The sequence below is a fragment of the Budorcas taxicolor genome, chromosome 4 (assembly GCF_023091745.1).
Source record: "Budorcas taxicolor isolate Tak-1 chromosome 4, Takin1.1, whole genome shotgun sequence".
Lineage (NCBI taxonomy): Eukaryota > Metazoa > Chordata > Mammalia > Artiodactyla > Bovidae > Budorcas > Budorcas taxicolor.
This window is the reverse complement of record NC_068913.1, coordinates 7,228,257-7,247,394: the sequence shown is the minus strand read 5'-3', so window position 1 is coordinate 7,247,394 and position 19,138 is coordinate 7,228,257. Positions and strand designations below refer to the sequence as shown.

Below are 19,138 nucleotides of genomic sequence, written 5' to 3'. Positions count from 1 at the left end.
ACAATAGCGAGAAGATGGAAGCAACCTAGCTGTCCATCGGCAGATGAAGGGATAAAGAAGTTGTAGTGCATATATACAATGGAATGTTACTCAGCCATAAAAAGGTGAGTCAGTTCTGATGAGGGGGATGAACCTAGAGCCTATTATACAGAGTGAAGTAAGTCAGAAAGAGAAAGATAAATACCATATTCTAACACATATATACGGAATCTGGAAAAATGGTACTGAAGAATTTATTTACAGGGCAGCAGTGGAGAAAGAGACGTAGAGAACAGACGTATGGACCTGGGAAGAGGGGAGGAGAGGGTGAGATGTTTGGAAACAGTAACCTGGAAACTTACATTACCATATGTAAAATAGATAGCCAACGGGAATTTGCTGCATGGCTCAGAAAAGTCAAACAGTGGCTCTGTATCAACCTAGAAGGGTGGGATGGGGCAGGAGATGGGAGGAAGGTTCAAAAGGGAGAAGATATATGTATACCTATGGCTGATTAATGCTGAGGTTTGACAGAAAACAAAATTCTGTAAAGCAATTATCCTTCAGTAAAAATTAAATTTTTTAAGAAATGAGAATATAATCTGAATAGATATTTCCCCAAAGTAGATATACATATGGCCAACACATACATGTAAAGATACTCAGTTCAGTTCAGTTCAGTTCAGTCGCTCAGTCATGTCCGACTCTTTGCGACCCCATGAATCGCAGCACGCCAGGCCTCCCTGCTCATCACCATTTCCCGGAGTTCACTCAGACTCACATCCATCGAGTCCGCGATGCCATCCAGCCATCTCATCCTCTGTCGTCCCCTTTTCCTCCTGCCCCCAATCCCTCCCAGCATCAGAGTCTTTTCCAATAAGTCAACTCTTTGCATGAGGTGGACAAAGTACTGGAGTTTCAGCTTTAGCATCATTCCTTCCAAAGAAATCCCAGGGTTAATCTCCTTCAGAATGGACTGGCTGGATCTCCTTGCAGTCCAAGGGACTCTCAAGAGTCTAATTATCAGGGAAATGCAAATCAAAACAATGAGATATCACCTCATAACTCTCAGAGTGACTTTTATCAAAAAGACAAGAAATAACAAGAGTTAGAGAAGATGAGGAGAGAAGAAACCCTTTGGCATTGTGCAGTGACTAAAACATAAAATGGTGCGTGCAGCCACTATGGAAGCCAGGTTAGAGGCTCTTCAGAACATGAAAAACAGACTTGAATGCAGTAATCATTAAGCCTCAAGAATAATAATAATAGTGGGAATATTTATTAATGTTTTGAATGGCTTAACATCTGAAAAATGTGCTCCAACGGGGAAGAAAAAAAAAAAAAAGAAAAATCCAGCAGTTCTATTTCCAAGCATCGGAAGAAAGCAAAACACTAATTTGAAATGATACGTGCACCCCGTGTTCACCGCAGCATTATTTACAATAGTCAAGCCATGGAAACAACCTACAAGCCCACTGAAGGATGAATGGATAAAGAAGATGAGTCATATAAAGGTTATGGAATATTATCCACATCTAAAAAAGAATAAAACCTGGCCATTTGTGACATCAAGGGTGAACCTCAAGAGCATTCTGCTCAGTAACAGATGAGACAGAGAAGAGAAACACTACATGACCGTTTAGTCTCTCATTTAGGTGGAATCAAAATAAACCAAAGTAAAATCATAAGATACGGAGAACAGATTGGTGGCTGCTACAAACAGTGGATGAGAGCCAGGAGAAATAGATGGAGGTCAACAAAAGTGTTAAAAAAAGAAATTCAGAACTGGAAGGGTCCTCGCACGATTTGTGCATGCCTGCTGCTGCTGCTGCTAAGTCGCTTCAGTCATGTCCGACTCTGTGCAACCCCATAGTCGGTAGCCCCCCAGACTCCCCGTCCCTGGGATTCTCCAGGCAAGAACACTGGAGTGGGTTGCCATTTCCTTCTCCAATGCATGAAAGTGAAAAGTGAAAGTGAAGTCGCTCAGTCGTGTCCTAGAAATCATCAATTTCTAGACGATTCTATGCATTCTCATCTCTGTCCTTTCTGTAATAGGTACTGTCTTACCCCCATTCTTACAGATGAGGAGGAAGGGGATGGGACCCCAGCAACACAGCTAGTTACCTTGTGGGCCACATACAGTCATAGAAGAACGAGCTACATACACAAGCTGTCACTCTGCTAAGCAACCATGCCAAGTCCTAAAACATCAGAGAATTTGATTAAAGAGCGGCACTCCACATTTTGCAGCTTGCCAACTCTACGCAATTAGCTGCTGCCCTCCATGGACACAGGAGCCTGGCAGGCTACAGGCCAAAGGGTTGCAAAGAGTCAGATGCGACCCAGCACACACAAGCACACTAACGGAAATACACTCATAATCAATGACCTAGGGTCAGTTTGTGCCCCAAATGGCACTCTGACTGTTTCTTCCATGCAAGAGCACAGAGAACAAGTGATATACATCAAACTGACCCTAAAACCAAATCACACATTTGGCTATATCTAGGTCCAAGAACCTGTGATGAGAGTGTCCACAAAGAGCTGGTCAACAGCCTATCTAAGAAAGACAAAAAATTTAATTCGAGCCAACCTGAGGATTAGAACCTGGGAGACAGTCCTTCAGAAAGCTCCAAAGACTGTCCCATCTGTTAGAAGCAAGGTTGTGCAAGTTTGTGAGACAAAGCTTTATACATCAAATGAAGTGTTACTGAAAGTTTACACAGACCAGATCACCACGTCATGCGTCATCATGGCCCCTCACAAGATTATGAAAGATGATCTCCTAGGGAGTAGTGACCCTTGATGAGATCAAGAGGGAGTTACCTCGTAAGGAGGTCTGGTTCATGGAGACGCATAACCCACACTGAAGGTGGGGGAGGAGGTCCAAACGAGCAAAGAAGAACTTAAAGCTTCCTTGTCTCGCCATAAAATATAAACTTTATTTCATCAAGAAAAGGGAAAGTAGGGACTTCCTTGATGTTGCAGCGGTTAAAACTCTGCCTTCCAATGCAGGAAGCATGGGTTTGATCCCTGGTCGAGGAACTAAGATCTGTGGCCTGGAAAAAGCCAGAACATAACACAGAAGCAACATAGTAACAAACTCAATACTGTGAACACAGGTACTGACTCTGACAGGCAAATTCTTAGACCGTCTCTGGTCAAGATAGGTACAAAAACCTCTCCAAAATAGGAAGACTCCTTCTTCATATCACTTATTCCACCCCAATCCAGGACAGCGCCCATCTCCTCTCCGGCACGCCAGTAAAAAATCAAATCTTGCACTATTTGAGGGCTCCTTGAGTTGGACTGTGAAGAAAGCTGAGTGCCAAAGAATTGATGCTTTTGAACTGTGGTGATGGAGAAGACTCTTGAGAGTCCCTTGGACTGCAAGGAGATCCAACCAGTCCATTCTGAAGGAGATCAGTCCTGGGTGTTCATTGGAAGGACTGACGTTGAAGCTGAAACTCCAATACTTTGGCCACCTCATGCAAAGAGTTGACTCATTGGGACCCTGATGCTGGGAGGGATTGGGGGCAGGAGAAGGGGACGACAGAGGATGGGATGGCTGGATGGCATCACGGACTCGATGGACGTGAGTCTGAGTGACCTCCGGGAGTTGGTGATGGACAGGGAGGCCTGGCGTGCTGCGATTCATGGGGTCGCCAAGAGTTGGACACGACTGAGCAACTGAACTGAACTGAACTGAATCCAAGCCCTTAATTACAGACAGAAGTCACCATGCAAATAACACCAGGAAAGGTAACAGGAACTAAAACTCAGGGCTGGGTGACGAACAGCAAAGACCAGACTTTGCTTCAGAGAAGGGGCAGCCGTCCCTCAGAAATGGACATGAAAGTCGGCGGTTGGCAAATACCAACAGCCTCCCAACTGTACGCTCTTACAAGGGTTCTGTGTCTCGGGATCCAGGGAAAGGTGAGGAGTTCCTGCCAAAACAATCACTGTGGCTCAGGAAGGCGGGCAAAGACCTCAAGTCGGCGAAACAGTAACTAACCAGAAACGTGATGTCACAGAGAGCCTGCTGAGTGAAGGACAGCACAGGGCTCCCCGTCACTCACGTCACTTCTATCCTTGCCTTTCAATGAGGCGGGAGGTTTTCCAAGTTACTAATTGATTGTAAGCGCAAGAGGGGGGCTCCTGTCATAAACTCTGCCATGGATGTCCCGGTCCCCTAGGGCCCACAAAGCTGCCCCGATGAGGGGGATGAGCTGGAGGCCACCTGGCTCTCCTGGAGGAGGACGCCCGGCTGGGTTGCTGGTTCTCAGCCATACCAGGCTGTTCGCCTGAGTCAGGCATCCGGGCACCCAGTCTTCCTCCTTCCCCTCCTGGGAGGGACCGGTGAGTCAGAGTCAGGCTGCACTCTTCTGATGACCCGGTCACTCAGCCCCTGTGACAGCGGAGCAGGGGTTCACTCTAGAGGGAGCACAGCTGCAGACGTGAGCTGGCCCCAGACGGCCCCGCCCCCAGCCTCCTGCCGCGATCCCGCCCGGCCTGGGGAGGCATGAAGTCCCATCACGTCCCATTCACAAGCCTGCTGCGGGAGGGCACGCGGGGACCCTGACAAGTGTGTGAACGGCCGAGGCAGCACGGGAGGGCCTGCACACTGCCACCCGCTCGCTTTGCTCCCTGGGATCCTCCTCCCTTGAGAAAAGGGAGATGAGTCAGGACCAAACGTCCATGAGGACTGACCCCACACACGTCTGTCAGAAGGGTCAGCAAGCAGCACCTGGGGCCTTTAGGCTCGAGAGCCGCTGGTCTGAGAAACAAGAGGACACGGTCCCTCTAATTCACCCAGCCACGCGACAAACAGCAGAGTTTCAAATGGAGGCGACCCGTGTTCTGAGTCAGCCAGCGCCGAGCTTCAGGGAGCATCAGGGACCAAGCCAGGTGTCACCCACAGGCAGAATCCTTTCAGGAGGAAGAGGCTGTCAGGTCACTCACCCACACAAGGACCTCAGATGGCAAGGGCTGGGTAATGAAGCTGGGTGATGAGAGCCCGGCTCTAAAGCCTGGGGGACAGGGTAAAGATGCGGGTGCACAAGCCGGGGGATGACCCCTTATATCCCGAGCCCCAGCTTCCAGGTCTAACGTGGGGACCCAGTTCTGAAGCCCCCTGGTCGGGTGCACAAGGCATCAGATCAGGAGGGCCCAGGTCCTTGAGCAAAGCTCTGCACATTCTCCCGGGCACTGACTCCGCCCCACGTCTACACTCAAAGCCTGGCCCCAGCACCTGCCCCTCACCACTGGGCGCTGCCGGGATCAGCCAGGCAGGACTCCCCGCCCAGCAGAGCACCGGCCCCCCACTTCCCACCCCCAATCAGCAGGGTGAGCACAGACCTCTTCCTTGAGCTTTCTCAACAACAATCTCAGAACTTGGAAAGGGTTCTCACCGCCCTGGGAGACCAGGAAAAGGCCCCAGGGCTGAACATGATACAATCCCCGAGGTGGTTCTTCCTCATCTCATGTCCCTCTGGAGGGCAGAGGGCAGGAGGCCGTGGTGAATGGCAGCCCCTGGCTGAGGGTCTGGCAGCAGAATGAGGGAAGCTGGGTCCCCATGGCGTCCAACCTGCATTCCCACGCTGCACCTGGGTCAGGTGTGATAGCTCCCCAGAGGGCAGGTGGGGGCTGGGGGGCAAAACAAAGCTTCCGGAAGCACAGAGAAGGGTCCAGCTGACAGGTCAGGTGACGCGCTCCTGAAGCGTAGCTTCCATGGAGCTTCATGCCAAGAAAGGGGCCAGGACAGAAGTGAAGGAGCAGTACAGGTCCCCGGCACAGCACACTCGCTTCTCAGTCCAAAGGCGCCTCACCTCTGCGGGACAGGACCTGGCCCACCCTGCGCCAGGCAGGGTCACGGGGTCCCAAACTCAGCACCGGCCAAGAGCAGCGCAGTGCAAAGTCTCACTGTGGTGCGAGCCAAATGCTTGTAAATCACCGCTCTGGCCAGCTCTCTGATCCTGAGCAAATAACCGTACGGGCCGTGCCTGGCTCCTCATCGACAATCTGACATCTCTAGGCCACATGGCATCTCTACTCCTTCTCAGCTCCAGAGCTGATTCCGTGTATTACATACAAATGTTCCAAGCCTGATCTGTTCCTACGGCTGCTGCTGCTGCTGCTGAGTCGCTTCAGTCGTGTCCGACTCTGTGCGACCCCACAGACGGCAGCCCACCAGGCTCCCCCATCCCTGGGATTCTCCAGACAAAATGCTGGAGTGGGTTGCCATTTCCTTCTCCAATGCATGCATGCATGCTAAGTCGCTTCAGTCGTGTCCGACTCTGTGCGACCCCATAGACAGCAGCCCACCAGGCTCCCCCATCCCTGGAATTGTCCAGGCAAGAACACTGGAGTGGGTTGCCATTTCCTTCTCCAGTGCAGGAAAGTGAAAGTGAAGTCGCTCAGTTGTATTCGACTCTTAGCGACCCTATGGACTTCAGCCTACCAGGATCCTCCGCCCATGGGACTTTCCAGGCAAGAGTACTGGAGTGGGTTGCCATTGCCTTCTCCACTGGGGCCGGCTAACATGGTTTAAAAGCAAGGTTCAAAAGGATCAAACTGTTTCCAAGAAGCCTAACTGTTCCTGCAACAAAACCCCCCAATATTTAAAAGAATGCTGCTGCTGCTAAGTCACTTTAGTTGTGTCCTACTCTGTGACCCCAAGGATATAGCCCGCCAGGCTCCTCTGTCCATGGGATTCTCCAGGTAAGAATACTGGAGTGGGTTGCCATGCCCTCCTCCAGCGGATCTTCCTGACCCAGGGATTGAAACAGTGTCTGTTCTGTCTAGAGCCACCTGGGAAGCCCCATTTAAAGGAATACCCCTTGAAAGAAAAAAAAGTCAGCACTCAAGCATGTAAAATTCACAATGCCTGGCATCCAATCAAAAGGGGCCAGGCATGAAAAGAAAATCAGATCTACCGTGATAAGAGGAATCAACCAAGAAACAGCGCTGGAAGTGTCAGAGATCACAGCACGAGAAGACGGGTGTATTGAAACAACTGGGCTGAAACACACGTGTTTAGGAAGGGAGAGGAAAATGTGACCGGTAAGGAAAAAAAGTGAAAGACACACAAAGACCAAATCTGACCTCTGGAGATGAAAAATACACTGATGCGGTCAACAGCAGACAAGACGCTGGACTCTTTCCCTTCGTCCCTCCACCCCAATACCGACATTCGAGGACACATGGGGAAGCTCCCTCCCACAGAGGGCTGGAGTGATCTGGGGTAGTGGAGCCCCTATGAAGACAAAGCAATGGAAATGCTCAAAAATAAAGCACAGAGGAGACAAGGAGAAGGCTGTGATCACACCGCTCCCGTCAGATGATGCCCAAGGTGGGGAGAGGGGGAAGGACGCGGCTTTGGGACAGGGAGAGCGGAGGGCGGACCGACACCCCGCAGGCTCCGGCTGTCGGGTCTGAGCTGCTCCGTCCCCAGACATCCCCGAGCTGCGGTGTCATCTGGAGAGTGAAACTCATTTCAGAGGGTTTGCTGGGAAGACCTCGTGAGATGAGGCACAAAACAAATGCCAACTCCTTCCTCAACCCCCAGGGAGGTGGCGACCTACTGTATCCCAGCCTCACGTGCACGGGTGTGGGATGCATAGAGGGGCCCCCCGCTCTCTCAGAGCCGCACACGCCCAAAGTCACCCTGGAAAGGCCGCTGTTCATGATGAGCCCCCAGGAGCAGTGCAGCTGCTCCAGGCCCGAATGAGTGCAAGGACATCAGCCAGCAGACTGTGACTCCCAGTCCTGTCACCAAGGGAGACATACCCACAAGCGAAGACAGACACACGTGTGTGTGAGCGTGTGTGTGTGTGAGTGTGTGAGTGTGTGTGTCTGTGTGAGTGTGTGTGTGAGTCTGTGTGTGTGTGTGAGTGTGTGTATGTGTGAGTGTGTGAGAGTGTGAGTGTGTGTGTATATGTGTGTGTGAGTGTGTGTGTATTAATGGCACCACACGTGGGAACACAGCATCACAAATTTAAAATGCACCCGGGCAGAGAGAACCTACAGACCCTGCAAGAACCCTTCTTTACCCAACACCAAGGCTATAAAATACTCTTCACCCCAACCCTCCCCTCAAGCCCCAAGTCCTGTTCCCCGTTAGCAGGTCTGCAGGGCTGGGCCTATGGCGTCAGCAAACCTCACCCCAGCATCTGCTGAAGCCGCGTTTCGACACCACTGCCTGAGGTCTCCTCCTCTGAAACCAAGTCCTGGGCTAACAGACGCCGCGGCGACAGCTCCTGGCAGGACCCAGAAGAAGCAGGCGTGGGCCATGACCATGCACCACACAAGCTGGCTGCAAATGGCAGGACGACCCTGCAGGGAGCAGGGCACCCAGTGCACCCGCCCACCCTCAGCCACCCCAGGGGAGTCCGCGGTCTCCAGGGAGCCTGGCAGGCCCAGTGCCAGGCCACCAGGCAGCACGGGGCTTCCCCAACCAGAGCCAGGGCCACGTGCAAAGAAAAGGATGTGACGGAGGGGAGGACGCAGGAAGGGCACAGGCCTTCTCGGGGGCAGGGGCCGGGGGACGGCGCTGACACAGCAGAGGAGAGCAGAGGCCAGTTTGGGTAACAGGAAGATGAATCAGATTTGAAACATCTTTATTTTGAAATGCTGGCCCCAGACATGCTTCAGTGAAGGCCACTCGTCAGTCCATCAGCCCGGTGCCTAAGCCAGACATAAGGGGGCCTCAGACACTTTCTAATCCACACTGGAAACGACCCCGAGCCTGGCAACCCAAATCCAAAATCCACCCAGGCTGTCCCTGTGGCCACGCAGCACCCCAAGGCCAGGCCACATCACGTCCTGCCCTGAAGCGAGACGGGAGGGGAAGCTGAGACGTGTCACACACCAGGAGGGAGAAAGAGGACGAGCCCGGAGACCCCATCCTCACTCTGCGCCCCTGGTTCATTTCTGAGAACTTGCTCCTTAAGAAGCAGGTTTTATGAACACATCAATACCCAGTTCACTGGAACCCAAAACATATCACACCCACTCTGAGGATCAGCCCTGGAAACCGCCCTTCACAGCTCACAGGTACAAGAAAGCTTACTGAACCAAAAAAAAGAAGTCTGTGATGAGTGACTGATGTCTTTAAGTTCATGGGGATGATAGAATCCTCTCCTGGGTGACACAATGATCAGGGCAGCAGTCACAGTGCTTCAGAGATGAGGGTGCCCGACCACCTGGTCACTGAGGGTCAGAGAAACACAGTCCATCTTCAAAGAGACTCAACCAATCCACAAACACTCCTCGAGCTTCTACTATAAAGCCAGCGTGTTAGCACCTAAAGCAAAGGTCCTGTCCTCCAAGGACAGGAGAAAATAAAGTATTATCTGGAGAAAATAAATAATAAGCAATAAGCATTCACTACTGAAGAGGATGGTGCCATGGAATAATACAAGAAAAACCTAGAGCAGGTTGAGTCGGGGACTGCCTGTGTGAGTTAGTCGCTCGGTCGTGTCTGACTCTTCGCAACCCAACGGACTGTAGCCAACCAGCCTCCTCCGTCCATGGGATTCTCCAGGAAAGAATACTGCAGTGGTTAGCGGTTTTCTTCTCCAGGGGATCTTCCCGACTCAAGGATCAAGCCCAGGTCTCCTGCACTGCAGGCAGATTCTTTACCGTCTAAGCCACCAGGGAAGTCCCTAAGTAGGGGAGGAAGCTGCAATTTAAATAAAACTGGAGGGAAAACCTCACTTTCTAGAAAAGGGCCCTGAAGAAAGAATGCAAGGCAGAAGGCACAGGTTTGAAGGGCGACAAGGACCAAGGACCAGGTCCAGGGGGCAGCCTGGGCAAAGGGGCCTTCAGTATCTTCATCCTGATGGTGACCAACCTTAACACCTGCAAGGAAGGCTGGTTTCCCTGTGAGATAAACTTCAGATGAAGCTTCTGACGTTTCTATGCTATTTTACAAGTGTCTACCAAAAGTAATGTTGTCTTTTTGCTATGAGCTTATGCTCCTTTCAGTTTTTTTTATTTTTCTTTTATTTTTTTACGCCCAGTTTCTTTCTCCTACGCAGGCTCCCAGCGCACTGGAAGCAGCTGGTGGAGACAGTCTGCTCCCTTCCGGCCCCAGTGGCGGGGGCACGAAAACCTTCACAGAACTTCCCTCTGTGTCGACAAGCCCAGGAGAACTCCCCAGAAGCTGAAAGCCAGAAAAAGAAATACGAGATTCCCTATCACCTTTCCAGAAAAGCTAAAGCAAAGTGACGGAAAATTCAGTAAGATCTTCCCTTAAACATCAATTACAGGAAAATCTCATAGATGTTGATAATGCTAATCTTAATTAGAGTAACCTCAAACACGTTTCATTTCTCCCTGGTTAATAATACGATAATAATAATAATTTTTAAGAGGCCAGTTGCCACATTCCTAGAGTCTCCTTCACAACATACAAAGTATTTAGCATATGCTGGGGAAAGTGGCAAAGTGAGTGTTCAGTGTCTATGAAGATCGTTGCTGGTGAAAGGTTGTTGCTGAAAGAAAAGACACCGGGATTCTTGGGCTCTGGAGGAGAAGAATTCAATCCAGGGCCAGAGACGAGGCTTGATTGCTCAGAGCTTTTGTGTAATAAAGTTTTATTAAAGTATAAAGGAGATCGAGAAAGCTTCTGACATAGGCATCAGAAGGGGGCAGAAAGAGTAACCCCTGCTAGTCTTCGGCTGGATGCTTTATAGGCACTGCTGCTAAGTCGCTTCAGTCGTGTCCGACTCTGTGTGACCCCATAGACGGCAGCTCCCCAGGCTCCCCGACCCCTGGGATTCTCCAGGCAAGAACACTGGAGTGGGTTGCCATTTCCTTCTCTCTTTCAGTCTGTTAATGAAAGAAAGGAATGTCTTAAAACTCAGAATGGCACCAGGCCCCGCATCTATAAGATGTATTTTGGGATAATCTTGGCACCAGATGATTCATCCTGGGCCATAAAACGATTGACTTGAATCTTGTACAAGGGCAGTTTACCATACAAATAGTTTCATTTACATAGATTAGGGGAACAATGTCTGAGTATAACATACTGGTTTATCAAGTAGGTTCTGAGCCATTAGGCTGGACCGACTTGAAGACAGAGTTTGGGGTAAATGCATAGTACATTAACATAGCTTAAGACAAACATTTCCATAGGAAAAATGCATTGGTTAAGTCAAGGTTTGAGAGTAGTTAACTTCAGGTGAAACCAGGTGTCATTACGGCAACACAGTATTTTAAGAGAAACCTCCTTTTAAATCTGTATAGAGAAGGAAAAAAAATATCGCTCGTTTGTTTCCTCCTGCCGCTCAAGAGAGAGAAAAATGTCTGACACTTGTCTGGAGGCCCCTGGCCTTCCTGCCTGTTACCCTCTCACTGGGTTAATCACTGCTGGCGGTGAGAGCAAGGGAGGCAAGGCCCAGGGAGCAGAGGACACTTTTCCGAAGAGGAAGAAATAACCAGGGACAAGACAAGGACCCATGCAGGCCATTATGAGGCTCACTGCAAGATAAATACCCCACAGGATATAAGAATATAATTTAAATCAGCCACCACTTTGGCTTCCCAGGTGGCAGAGCGGTAAAAAACCCACCTGCCAATGCAGGAGGCACAAGAGATAAGGGTTCAGTCCTTGGGTTGCAAAGATCCCCTGGAGGAGGGAATGGCAATCTGCTCCAACATTCTTGCCTGGGAAATCCCATGGACAGGGCAGGCTGGCAGGGCTCCACTTTAAAGGCCAAACACTTAAACAGGAAATTGTGTTAGAATTACTCCATATGCTTTAATAAAAGTAATTTTAAGGTTCCCCCTGCTCCCCAAAGGCACCATTTTTAAAAAGCAGTTGCAACTTTCCAAATTTCCGTCTATCAAAGCACTGTCTGCGTGCTCACTACCTACCCATGTCCTCTGGCTGCTGATCTGATGCACCTGTAAAAGTAACCAACTTATTCTTCCCTTCGCAGCCAAGCAAACAGAAGTTCTTCAGCCCCCAGAACCCAGCTAGGGAAAGTGCCACGTCACCCCATCACCTCTAAGGCTGGACAGAGAGACGCATCCCGCTTCATCTCCAAGAATAACCAGTAGTTAACAGGACCACTGTGTGTACCCCGGGCCATAATCAGATATTATAACACCGTGTCAGGACCCCACCCACGGTCCTGTCTTCAGACTTGTCAGAGTCACAGAAATTGTCTGCAGCCTTGGTGCCCCACACGCCACCTTTCACCAGACAGCAGGAGGCAGGCACAGCCTCTGATCTACAGCCCCAGGGAGGACGCCCCTGGGTGGGCACAAGGACCGCGGTCTCCCTGCAGCAGCTGGAGCCTGCTTTCCAACTGGAAACCAACTGCGTGGGCAAGCCTGGAGCCAGCCACCCTGCTCCGGCGAAACAGGCCTGAGGTTCCACACGGACCCGGGCACAGGTGAGACCAACGCAGGGCTGGACATGGCGGTCACAGGGGCAGAATGCGACGGTGTGGACCAAGGCAGAGAGGCAGGTGGTGCTCGGGCATGTGATGGACAAACCGTGAGCCCTGTCCACCTCCCTGGGGAGGTCTAGCCCCCTTTCCTGCAGAGATGGCTCATAAACCTGAGACCAGAGGGACGTGTGAGGAAGAAGGTGTGCTCGCTGGGGGCCAGGTGCATCCACGGGGACACGTGAAGAAGTGGGGTGCCTGATAGCCAGCAGGTGGCAGGTGACGGGAAGGTGACCAAGGCCAGGAGTGGACAAGCCAGGTGGGGCGGTGGTGGCCACACCAAGCAGGACCACCCAGGCCCCATGCGATGACGCGGACAATGCTCACAGTCCAGCTGATACCAGAAAAGGCAGGTGCCGGGGAGCAGGCTCTGTCCTGTGATAGCAGCAACCAGGTGTCAGGGGGGCAGGAGGGCAAGGGGCTGACATCATAAACCAGGTCATCCCAACACTGAGCAGCCCGCGAGGAGCCCAGGGCCCCAGCAATCCTGCCCTCTCCCTGCCACTGACCATTCTGCTGGCCCCAAGGCCCCAAGCCCTGCAGCCTTTCTGTTGGAGTATGAAATCTCATTTGACAGAGTATTAATTAAGTTCAGCCCTCAGTCAATCGATTGGCCTATTGGCAGGCATCACACACCTGTCCAGCCAAGCACAGGTGCCCAGGAGAAGGAAAGCAACAAGGCAGGGAGACCCTGACCCACAGGCCGAACCCCAACCTACCAGGCACCAGCTACATGAGCTGGGAGCTGCCAGCATCTTTAAGCCCCAGTCCCGTAAACAAAACAGAAACCTAACCCATGCACCATGCTTGCCGTGGTACCAGACAGAACAGAAAGAACACAGAGATGGTATTCAATAAACACAGCTCTGTGAATCCTTCAGAAGGAATATAAGACCTGAAGCCAACCCTCTTCCAGAAAATAAGGTTCAGTAAAACAAACAAAGCATTCAGAACAGAGCGAGTCTGTCCCTCCCTAATATAAAATTTTTCTTAATTTTTATTTATTATGTACTTACTTGTAGTATTTCACTGATTCTAAGACACTCCTCCAATTTTACGATTTTGAAATTCAAACATTTTCCAACCAATCCATATTTAAGGATGATATGTGATAATCCTTACTTTGCATGAAAAGTTGTGATTAAAATTGATCTCTTAGGGACTTCCCTGGTGGTTCAGTGGCTAACACTCCAAGCTCCCAATGCAGGGGGCCTAGATTCAACCCTCGCTCGGGGAACTAGATCCCACATGCCACCACTGTTAGGGGAAGCACGCTGATTGAAACCGCCCACCCTGGCCAGGCACCATAGTAACCATGTGCATGAGCTGTTTTATGACAGGAGATCCTGAGAAGGAATACGGAACTAATAAGCCACCACCAACCGGAAGAGTTCGGGAAAGGTCTAAAGGAGACACTGCGTGTCCGTCCACTTCCCAGAATCCCTCTCGCTAGCATCCGTCTTGGCTGAGCGATGCGTGTGCCACCAGGAAAGACTCTGAATTAGAGTGATTGGCCAAAGACCACCCAGAAACTACTCCCATCACCATAAAACCCGAGACTGCGAGCCACGCGGCAGAGCAGTTCTCCTGGGTTCCCTTACCCTACCGCTCTCCACCCGGGTGCCCTTTCCCAATAAAGTCTCTTGCTTTGTCAGCACATGTGTCTCCTCGGACAATTCATTTCCGAGCATTAGACAAGAGCCCAGTTTCGGGCCCTGGAAAGGGCCCCCTTCCTGCAACACAACTATGGGCCACAGCTAGACCCGGCACAGCCAGATAAATAATTTTTTTAATTGGGCCTTTATCTCATGGCACTTTAGGGTCATGGAAGTTCAGTGAGTGCAGAATCCCAGGACACAAGCACCTCGCATCACCGCAAGGCTCTGCAGAGACTGGGACACGCGTGGTCCCCACAACGTGAACACTCACAGCCCCCATCAGTAGGAGCGTTGAGAAGAACACACCTATCACCTGGTGGGGTAATGGCCTTCCCTGCCTCGCAGTCCTCATCTGTCAAGGGCAGAACAGGAAGGACTCATCTCACAGAGTTGTGGCAAGACTCCTACTTAGAAAAATCCAAGTAAAGTCCTTGGTTTGACAACCAGTGCACAGTGAGTGCGTTGGTTTTCTCATCTGTAAAATGGGTATCCTGAAGGTATGAAGGTGGTGTCTCCAGTGGTTGGTGGAAGGTAAAATAAGAGCGCCCGAGACAAGCCAACAAGAGGGCTGAATCCTTTCCCCATGACCTGGCCTCCACTGAGGGCTGAGGGTCAGGTGTCCTGAAGAGATGACGCAGGGTCCCCACCAGTCCAGTCATGCAGCGTGTATCCTCATTACATTCACCAGTAGCCAGCTCCACCTCACAAAAAACCTCTGTATTAAGCAGTTCAGTTCAGTCGCTCAGTCGTGTCCGACTCTCTGTGACCCCATGGACCGCAGCACGCCAGGCCTCCCTGTCGCTGTTACTAAATCCAGAAATAATCTCCAAAGATTTGCAAAAACCACTGTAGATGAGGGTCCTATCTACTGGAAGAGTCTCATAAAATAAAAATAAGTGAGGTCTCAAGTAATCCTTGCATCCGTCTCTCCTACCACGGCAAGTGGCAAGAACTGACCACAAATTTCTTAAAGAAAATATAGTCCAATGAAACAGTCTCTTTGCCAATACACATGTGTAAGATAAAAAGCAGAGAAGCCACAGGATGACCCTGGCTAAAAAACACAGTGACGCTGACCAACTTTGGGAACAGAATTAATTTCAGCGAATGACCCCAAATTGAGACCATAAGAGATGAGACCGTCCAGCTTCTCCAGAGAGAGGCAGGAACCGGAAGTGAACACAACCAAAGGCTCGAAGCTGTGTGGCTGCAAGCGAGGGCTCACGGCCAGGCTGCATCTTATTCCTGCTGCCCCCACAGTGAAGGGGGTCATAGGCGGGCGGGCCCGCTCTGCTCTCTGTCTGCCCAGAACTCATATCACTAATCAACGTCCTGAAACAGGAGTTGCTTGGGAGGGCCAGGCTCTGCTCAGCTCTGCTGGTGAGGCCCCAGAGCAGCCAGGGACAAGATACAAGTAATTAAGTGCAGCCGTTTTCCAATAAAACTTTATTTACAAAAGCAGGCAGGGGCTAGATACGACCCATAGGCTGTGGTCTGCCAACCTCTGCCCTGCAAAGGGAGGCGCCTCGTCAGAAGGCTCAGGAATGTACAACTGAAATGGGGCCAAGGAAGCCATCTGCAGAGACATGGGGCTGGGACAGAATTTATGAAATTACCGTACAGAGAAGCGGGGGAAGGGAAGCGTCACAGAAGGCTGTTTTTCTACTCTCTGCTGACAAACAGGGGCTTCCCTGGTGGCTCAGGGGCAAAGAATCCGCCTGCTAACACAGAAGACACAGCTTCGATCCCTGGGTCGGAAAGAGCCCCTGGAGGAGGAAATGGCAACCCTCTCTAGTATTCTTGCCTGGAACATCCCATGGACAGGGGGACCTTGTGGGCTACAACCCACAGGATGACAGAGAGTCAGACATGACTTAGTGATTAAACAACTACCAGCAAACAGAGTCTTTGGAGAGCAAGGACAGCTTCTGCAACACTTTACTTCTAATACAGGCGCATGTGTTTTCAAAAATCAGGAAAAATGTTATAAAAGTAGAAATAAATATCTGGATTAAATATCTGGAGATGTGCCAATAATTTTAACAACTTATCTCAAATTTATGGTTAAGAATCTTGTTTCCACATAACAGCTCAACATTCTACTCATTCTATTTTCTAGCAGTTTTATGTTGTGTGTGTGTGTGTGTGTGTGTGTGTTTTGAAGCACAGAAAATGTTGTCCTATGTATAATAAATAACATACATCTCATAATAGGTGCATAATTCCTTTATCAAAAGCCTCGAGGATACAGCTGGAAATTAAGAACGGTCTGGACTTGAGAACGAGGACACAGGGTCCAGGGCGGCCCTGTCACCAAGCTCCTTCACGTGCCTAAGGGACCTGGTCCTGATTGATCGGGCTGGATTCTCTGAGACATGAGAAACAAAGAAACTTCTTGGTTCAGAGGTTAGGGGATTTTAGAACTGCAGACAGTACGCTGTGGGCCTCTATTTAAAAAGCCTCAAAGGCCTCTCAGGCTTCCCTGTGGCTCAGTTGGTAAAGAATCCTCCTGCGATGCAGGAGACGCTGCTTTGATCCCTGAGTTGGGAAGATCCCCTGGAGAAGGAAATGGCAACCAGCTCCAGTATTCTTGCCTGGAGAATCCCATGGACAGAGGAGCCTGCAGGGTTACAGTCCATGGGGTCGCAAAGAGTTGGACAAGACTTAGCAACTATATCACCAACACCAAAGACCTCTCGTTGCTCAGGGACAGATATCCATCCCCGTCCCTGGTGCTCCAGGCCAGGTGTGCTGGTCCTTGGTCCCGAAGCAGCTCTGGCACTACCAGGCCGGAGCACCACCCCCAGCTCCAGGCACACCCTGGCAGGGGGCCTCCCTGACCTCCCGCATCTTTCCCCCACTGTCCCGTTTCACCTGCTTAAGAATCACCATCACTACTCACAAGTGTCCCCTACACCAGTCTCCCCAGGACTGTCTCCCTCACCAGGAGTCAGCAGCCCCAGGAATGAACCTGCTGGAGGGGAGCTGGCACCCAGCACTGACGTGGCACCCGGCTGGCGCTCAGTCAGCACCAAGGAATTCTGGTAACAACCCTGGGTGGGCACCTAGGACGGGGCTGGCCCCTCACTGGCTACTTCCCACACCCTTCCCCCAGTGCCACAGCGCCCTGACGTCACTCACCCTTTCTCACCCGCAGGGCCCCTGAAGCGTCCCATCATTCCCCCGAGGCCAACTATAACAGCACAGTTCAAAGGAAGAGCCAAAGGCTTGCGGAGCGAAGCCGTTCACCTCCCCTCCACCAGGTCCCCCCGCTGGCCCCCACCAACCTGCCGCCAATGTCTTTGAAGCAGGAAGCAGGGTGATTAAACACACAAAATCCTTCTGGTGCTTCTGTGTCCAGAAAACACTGCCCAGCGGCTCAGTGACGGAGCCCGCACCTAATCCAAAAGCCACAGCGATGGCTGAGCAGCTAGAATGAGAACATGATTTGTTTGCTGAAGATCGTACAAAGAAATTCCTCTCTATAAAAACTTGGAGATTTATCTCTTTGCTGTAACGACATATTACTCAAGACTGAACGCACTGTAAATCATCCCATGTTCTGAGAAATTCTGGAACTGTCAGCTGATTTTCCAGGAACACAGGATAAGAGCTGCCAAGTCGGCCTGCTGGACTCACAGGAGCGCGACACGCCTGTGGAAGCCACTCAACAGCGTGACTGAGCGCTTTTCCCCGGGGCCACAGGGTCTGCTGGCGGGCCCACGGTTCGTCCGCCTCCTTCTGGCTCCTGCAGAGAGCCTCGGGCAATGGGACGCCGACTACAAACACCTCACAAGTCTGAGAAGCTGGGCACCGGCTGCAGCTGGCAATCCTGCCGTCTCTGCCTGGACCAAAGGAAGTCTGAGATGCCAGGGCGATGAGCTAAGCGGGCCTCAGGCGGCTCCTTCCCTGTGCCTTGTTGAGCCTTCATGGTCTGCTCGGTAACCAGTGGAGAGCACACTCAGCTAACTTACAGGCCGATTTCCCGGGGGAAGGCTACTCCTGAAGATCCCTGATCCCGTTTTCCTGGGAGCACTGGTGCCAAGTGTAAGGCAGTAGGCTGGGTGACAACCGGCCAAAGCTAAGTGGCCAAGGGAGGGTTGAAACCATGACCCGTGGAGGCAGCTCAGAGTGTCAACCAACAGGGTGAGGCAACCCGGCCTTTTTAAGACCAAGAAAACAGTCCCACAGGAGGCAGAGGACAGGGCCTGGAAAAGCTCACCCACTGAACACGCCCGGGGTCACCAGCAAGACTCACGGCTCTACTGAGGCTTGAGCCCTCTTTTCTCACTTGAAACTGATGGTGGCTTTGTCTCAAATTCAGTGACCACAGTGGAGCCTACTCCCAGCCTATTCCTAGTCTCCAGCCTCTCTTCCAAAATCTGTTTCTCTACGACACACACACACACACACAAACCAGGAAGACAGCCCTCTGCAGCTATGATGCTATACGCAAATAATCATCACCACAACTAAACAGGATGCCGCAGACGAAGGGAGAAACAGACCAGCTCAGAGAAGTGCAAACATCAGACCAAGGGACTTCAAAACCTAAGACCCTGCTGGGAAATGGAGGCCAAGAGATGATTCAAGCGCCTTATGCGCTGAGACTCATAAGCAAATTCTCTTATCCAGTCCAAAGATCTAAGGATCCAACGTGCCCATCTACACCATAAAGCAAAAGTTCCAGCAGAAGCCCGCCTCAGGAGATACCCACAGGAAACTGACAGATGAAACGCGCCCAGCAGCCCCTGCAGAGGGGCTGGGGGGACACCCGCTCCCCACTCAGGCTGCCTGATGCTCTCGGGGTGATAAGGGCCCCACCTGTGACAGGCAGGTCACTTCCAGGCCAAGAAGCTCCCCTGTCCCACTTCCCGCCCCGTAAGCTCCTGTCTGTCCAGCAGCCCAGTGCCTGCCACCATTCCCACTCGCCATCTGGAGTTCTGGGGCCCAGCAGGCAACAACACAGGGCCTGCTTCATGGCAGGCAAGTGTGCACCTCAGTGAGAACCCCGCAGAAAAGGATGCTGTGGCCGTAGAG

The 19,138-nt window shown here is 51.4% G+C and overlaps 1 protein-coding gene across 2 annotated transcripts in view; it reads right to left on the bottom strand.

Annotated features, from left to right (window-relative positions):
- The window catches only part of GRB10 (growth factor receptor bound protein 10), a 215,047-nt gene that overhangs the window by 121,937 nt on the left and 73,972 nt on the right, over window positions 1-19,138 (bottom strand). The window contains exon 1 of one of the 2 annotated variants that reach the window (XM_052638570.1): window positions 17,386-17,522. The exons of the other annotated variant lie outside the window; for it this stretch is intronic. The gene's annotated coding sequence lies outside the window, so the exon portion shown is untranslated. Of the gene's footprint in view, window positions 1-17,385; window positions 17,523-19,138 lie in introns of those variants that run through there. 2 annotated transcript variants of the gene reach the window in all.